The following is a 6,244-nucleotide window of genomic DNA, read 5'->3' on the forward strand; positions in this document are numbered from 1 at the left end:
ATTACACATGTATAGAAATATCTTTTCCATTGCAAAGCCTTCGTTCAGTCATGGGAACTCTAGCCTGAATTTCTTTTCCTCAATGACAGTAAATTTTTCCTTCACCAATGGTATAAAAGAGTTACCTGGACGGTGAGATCAAATCCCACCAATGGTATAAATACTGACCCCAGTTCCAAGACAGTAACTTAATTTTTTAATGGAAGCAGTTTATTCAGTTTATTCAGTTCCATACTGAACATTAAATAAAAAGCAGTATAGAATTTTGTACATCTATTCAGACATCATTCCCTTAACCCAAAAGTGCTTCTCAGAATACTACATTGTTTCTGTTTTTGTATGTTTTTTATTGTAAAAATGTTGTACAGAGTGGTCACAGTTACATGAGCAAGGTCATGAGTATATTTCGTATTGAGCATTGTTACCTCCTCCTTTGTTTTCCCCCTATCATTCCTTACCTCCCATCTCCACAACTACTCCCCCTGCCAAGCTCAGTGACTTAATTTTTTAGTTTTGTCTTGGCACGAGGTTTGAACTCAAGTAGTAGCAAATCTGCGCTTTCCCTCACATTGCTACAAGTTCCTTAGTTCAAATCCCAGTCTAGAAAGAAAACTGGCAGAAATTCAAAACCAGAGAACTCTATTATTTTTAAATTTAGTTAAATAATCAATTAATTTTTGTCTTTTTTCTTTTTTTTTTGTTTTTGGCCAATCATGGGGCTTGAACTCATGCCGTGGCAACTCTGCCTCAGCTTTGATCACCCTAGGATGGGTGCTGCCTCGGGACCCATACCCAATCCTGGAATCCTAGGCCCAGAGGGCTTGCAGAAAGAAAAAAAAAGTGAGCTAGCATAAAAATTGGCAAGCTGCGGAAGGACGGGGTTTAATATTTTTTTTTACTTTGCATGGTGCCCATCATGGGTTTGAATGCCACGATTGCAAAATGGACCTGACCTGCCATTGCTGAAGGCTGGCGGGCTAGCAAGGAAGCCATAGGCCAACCCCTGTCAACATAGGTCCTGTATTCAAATCAGGTCCTGACAACTACCAGTGGCAGGAGATCACAAGACACTCATTCCTATGCATAGGAATACCAATTGAAAAAGAAGTTTGTGCATTGGTCGAGCCTAAAATTGGATGCAATAATCCTAGGACAATGATTGATCTTAATTTCATGCTTTATTAAGAATGAAAAGAATAGTATTCCTTTAATTATGGTATAATAAATACCTAACAGTTGGTAGGAATATAGTATATGTCATTCAATCATAGATAGGCGTCTATGGTGCTTTTTAACAACATATATTTATTTGTATAATACTCTCTGCCTATCTTTGTATCGCTGTTTTGGCCAATCCTGGGTCACTATCTCAGCACCTGGGAACCACCTCACAGCTTCATTGGCTAGAGGCTGTTGTGCACACACTCACCCATTCATGAATTGTACCTGCTAGGCCCTGTGTTCAGATCCTAGCACTGCTAAAAATTTAATCTTGGAGTATGAAGCCAAGTGTGACACCTGTTTTTCTTTTCTGGGAGAGTCCTGGGTGTCAGGCATAATGGAGAACACATCTACAAATCTAGATGGTATGTGATCGTATGTAAACAATGTAATACATAGTTAGGATTCATCACAGTCAATAAAATAAATGGTAAATTACAAATTTCAAACTCTATTATAAAGCATTAGTAATCAAAACAGCTTGGTATTGGCATAGAACAGACCTCAGGACCAATGGAATAGAATTGAAAACCCAGAAATGAACCTACAGACCTATAGCCATCTAATCTTCGATAAGGGAGCTAAAACAATAGAATGGAAGAAAGACAGCCTCTTCAATAAATGGTGCTGGCAAAATTGGTAAACTACTTGTAGAAAACTAAAGCTAGATCCTTATATATCACCCTGCACCATAATCAACTCCAAATGGATCAAAGACCTAGAAGTCAAAGCAGACACTCTGAAAACATTACAGGATGGAATAGGAGAAATCCTAGGTCTCCTTGGCTCAGGCCGAAATTTTCTGAATAGAGACCCTGAAACACAACAAATCAAAGAAAGGTTGGACAAATGGGATTGCATAAAGTTGCAGAGCTTCTGCATGGCAAAGGACGTAGTTAGCAAGATCAATAGAAAGCCCACGAATTGGGAGAAGAACTTTACTAGCCATACAACAGACAAGGGTCTCATATCTAAAATATACTTGGAACTCAAAAAATTAAATCCCCCAACAACAAATCCTCAAGGAAATAACTGCCCAATAAATAAGTGGGCTAAAGACTTAAAGAGAAACTTCTCTGAAGAAGAAAGAAGTATGGCCAATAGACACATGAAGAAATGCTCAACATCCCTAGCCATAAAAGAAATGCAAATCAAAACAACATTGAGATACCACCTCACTCTACTTAGAATGGCAAAAATCAAGAACTCTAACAACAACAGATGCTGGAGGGGATGTGGACAGAAGGGAACCTTACTTCATTTTTGGTGGGAATGTAAACATGTTCAACCACTTTGGAAAGCAGTATGGAGGTTCCTCAAAAGACTTCACATAGAACTCCCCTATGACCCAGCAATCCCACTTTTGGGCATCTACCCAAATGTTTACAAACAAGACCACACTAAAGCTCCCAGCACAACTATGTTTATTGCAGCATTATTTACCATAGCTAAGATATGGAACCAACCCAGATGCCCCTCAGTAGATGAATGGATCAAGAAAATGTGATATATATACACAATGGAATTCTATGCCTCCATCAGAAAGAATGACATTGCCCCATTTGTTAGGAAATGGAAAGACATTGAAAAAATTATATTAAGTGAAGTAAGCCAGGCCCAAAGGAACATAGGTCCCATGGTTTCCCTTATTTGCAATATCTAGTATATGTATGAGTCAAGCAGAAAAGGTCAGATAATGTGATCTTAGGAAAATGAACCCTTAGATATGTATTTTAATGTTTTTTTTCTTTCATGCATGTGTTTCTAAAGCATTTAAAAGATTATTTCTTTGTTGTTTTGTATGTCTCTCCCCCCACAGTATAACCCCTGCTTTCACTATATTTGATGTCAGTATAACTTGTGGAGGAGATGGGGAAAAACAAGTCGTTTAAGGATACAGGTGGACCTGTTGCAACAATAAGTACAAGTTGTCATGTCCAAAAGGAGCGTTGTGCGGGGGGGGGGGGGGGGGGGGGGGGGGGAAGGGGGGTAGGAGGGGGGAGGCCCGGAAGTGATGTGAAGGGTAAACAAAGGAGGAGGCTGCAATGCTTGGTAAGAAATGTACGCATTATCCTGCCCATGTAATTGTAACCCCTGTGTACAGTATGTTCACAAATAAAATAAAATAATATTTAAAAAAAATAAATATACGGTAAATTAAGGAAAAATATAAAAAATTACAATGAATAACCAAACCACACATAATATAGACTGAACATCTGTATGGAAGCTTAATCCTATCTTTAAAATGTATATAAGGAGTATGTTTGCCAGGTCAGGGGCTTGAATTCAGGCCTAGGGAACAGGCCTGACTTACTGGTCTTCAAGCACGGCGAGCTTCCCCTTTCCCCACAGTGGAACAGAGTTACCCAGACCCCGGGTTCAAATTCCAGGACTTGCCGACAAGAAAATGGCACACATTCCAAGCCAGGGAACTTCATTAGCATTTTTAATATTTTTTAAGTTCACTTCGCATTTATTTGATACATATTGATTTTATACCATGAGAGTTTTTCAAAAAAGGGGTTTAAACTTTTACATTTCAGCATAGCACATTGGTGTTTCTATTTTGACCATCTGCCCTGAAGAGTGAGAACGAAAATAAGGATATCATTTCTCTCTAGAATGTCGGGACAGTTGAATTTATTTCTATTTAGAGTTATTTCTACAATTATAAACTCTCTGCATTTGTGTCGTATGAGTTTTCCTCAGTGCCTACCACAACATACACTAGGGGAGTCCTCATAGCACAAAGGGTTTGGTTTCTGAATAAAACCTCACTTCTGTGAGGACAGTAGGTACTTCTAAACATTTTTGGAATAAACTGGATTGTAAAATCAAAAACGAAAACAATGGGACTGTGATGTATCTCAGTAGTGGAGTACTTGCCTAAAGAGCATAAGACCCTGGCAGAAAAGTTTCCTAAAGCTCAGAATGTTAGAATTTTATGATCTGCATGAACAAACTTCTTTTTTTAATTATTTTTTGGTCCTGGGGCTAGAACTCAGGGGTTATCCCTTTGCTCTTCAGCTCAAGGCGAGTGATCTACTACTTCATTCACAGAGCCACCTCGGTTTTCTAGTGGTTTATTGGAGATAAGAGTCACTCGGACTGACTTTGAACCACCAACCTCAGATCACAGCTTCCTGAGTAGCTAGGATTATAGGCATGAGTCACCGGTGCCAGGCACATGAACAAATTTCTTAAAGATTGATTCTGAGAAAAGAATCTTGGAATACACTTTTAGTATAAATAATTTATAATGCCATGTTTAAGGCACTAATTCAGAAATATTTATTCATTGGCTGGTTTCTGATTTTATTTAAAGATATATATATATATATACATATGCATTATTAATATATATACATATATATTTTTAAAAACATAGCTTGGAAGAGCACCTAGGAGCTTATGTGCTCATGAAAACTTATACAACTGCACAAGCTTCATTTTTTTTCAGTTTGGTTGGTACCTTAAATTAGGTGGGATTTGTGTATTGTCATTTTGTTTTCTGTTTTTGGAGGATTTCTCTCCCTTTTATCCCCCTAACTCCTCTCCTCACATTTGAAGTCAGCTTGCTCTTTCTTGGCTTCGTTGTTCAGAGCTGATTTTCTACCACTTCAGCTATGCCTGTAGCCTGGCATTTGCCAGTTAATTGGAGATGATATCTCTCAGGCTTTTCTGCATTCATTGGCTTTGAAATTTCATCTTCCAGTTCTCAGCCTCCTGAGTAGTTACAGATGTGAGCCACTGTGGTGCCTAGGGATAAATTAGACTTTGGTTGGTGTATTCTTTTTGTTTTTCTAAGCATGTGATCATCTACTATAGTATTTCTCTGAGTGTCCTAGGTCTGAAGTAAGATATAATACATTTGCAAATCTGTATAATTTTCATAAGATGTAGTGAATTTAATATGTGTTATAAGTGTAATAATAGTCAGTAAATATAATTAATAAATAATACAAAAAGCAATATGCAGTAAACATAAGTATGTAGATATTAATCATTTCAAATGTGGATGAAAATTAATTTACAGGGCTGGGAATTGAATTCAGGCCTAGGGAACAGTCTTGGATTGCTTGTATTCAAAGGGTGAGTTTCCCCATTCCCCATAGTGCATTAGAGTTTCCCAGACTGCAAGTTCAAATCCCAGGCCTGGCAGAAAAAAAATGAGCACGCATTCCAAGTCAGGGAGCCCCATTAGTATTTTTAATATTTTTTAAATTTATTTTATTTTATTTCTATATATTTTAATATTTTATTATTTTATTTATTTATTTAGTCTTGAAGTTAGGTCGTGGCAACTCTGCCTCAGCTTCCATCACCCTAGCCTGGGTTGGTGCAGCCTCTGGACACACAGCCCATCCTGGGATCCTAGGCCTCAGGGGCTGACAGGAAAAAAAAGTGAAAATGGCATGGAAAAATAGCCATGAATTGTGAACAGTTAGAGGTTTCTCGGTTTTCCTTCCTTGCATGGTGACCATCCCGAGTACAAATGACAAAACTGCAACCTGTAGGTCACCTGGCATTGCTGTCAGCTGGCTGTCAGCGAAGCCATAGGCTCCTGCACACCTAGGCCCTGAGTTTGAATCCCAGTCATGACATTTACAAAGGGCTGGAGAGCCTAAGAAACTATTGCCTGTACATAGGAACACCAGAGAAATGTGGTCAATGTCATGGTTGGATGAGTAGTTTGTCAATTAGTCTAGCAAAAATTAAATCCAGTATTCACAAGATGTGGATTGATTTTAATTTATAGTTTATTATGCATTAAAAATACATTGTGTGTGTGTGTGTGTGTGTGTGTGTGTGTGTGTGTGTGTGTGTTTTGTCAGTAGCGGGGACTGAACTCTGGGCCTGGGCGTTGTCCCTCAGCCTTTCAGTTCAGAGTTAGGGCGGGTACCATGTGAGACACTGTGCCATTCCCTGCTTTTTTTAACCATGTGTTGCTGAGGAATCGAATCCGGGACTCTTGCATGCAAGGTAAGCACTCTCCCAATGAGCCACCTTCCCAACCCCT

The sequence above is a fragment of the Dipodomys spectabilis genome, unplaced genomic scaffold (assembly GCF_019054845.1).
Source record: "Dipodomys spectabilis isolate Male_0828 unplaced genomic scaffold, ASM1905484v1 ptg000558l, whole genome shotgun sequence".
Taxonomy (NCBI): domain Eukaryota; kingdom Metazoa; phylum Chordata; class Mammalia; order Rodentia; family Heteromyidae; genus Dipodomys; species Dipodomys spectabilis.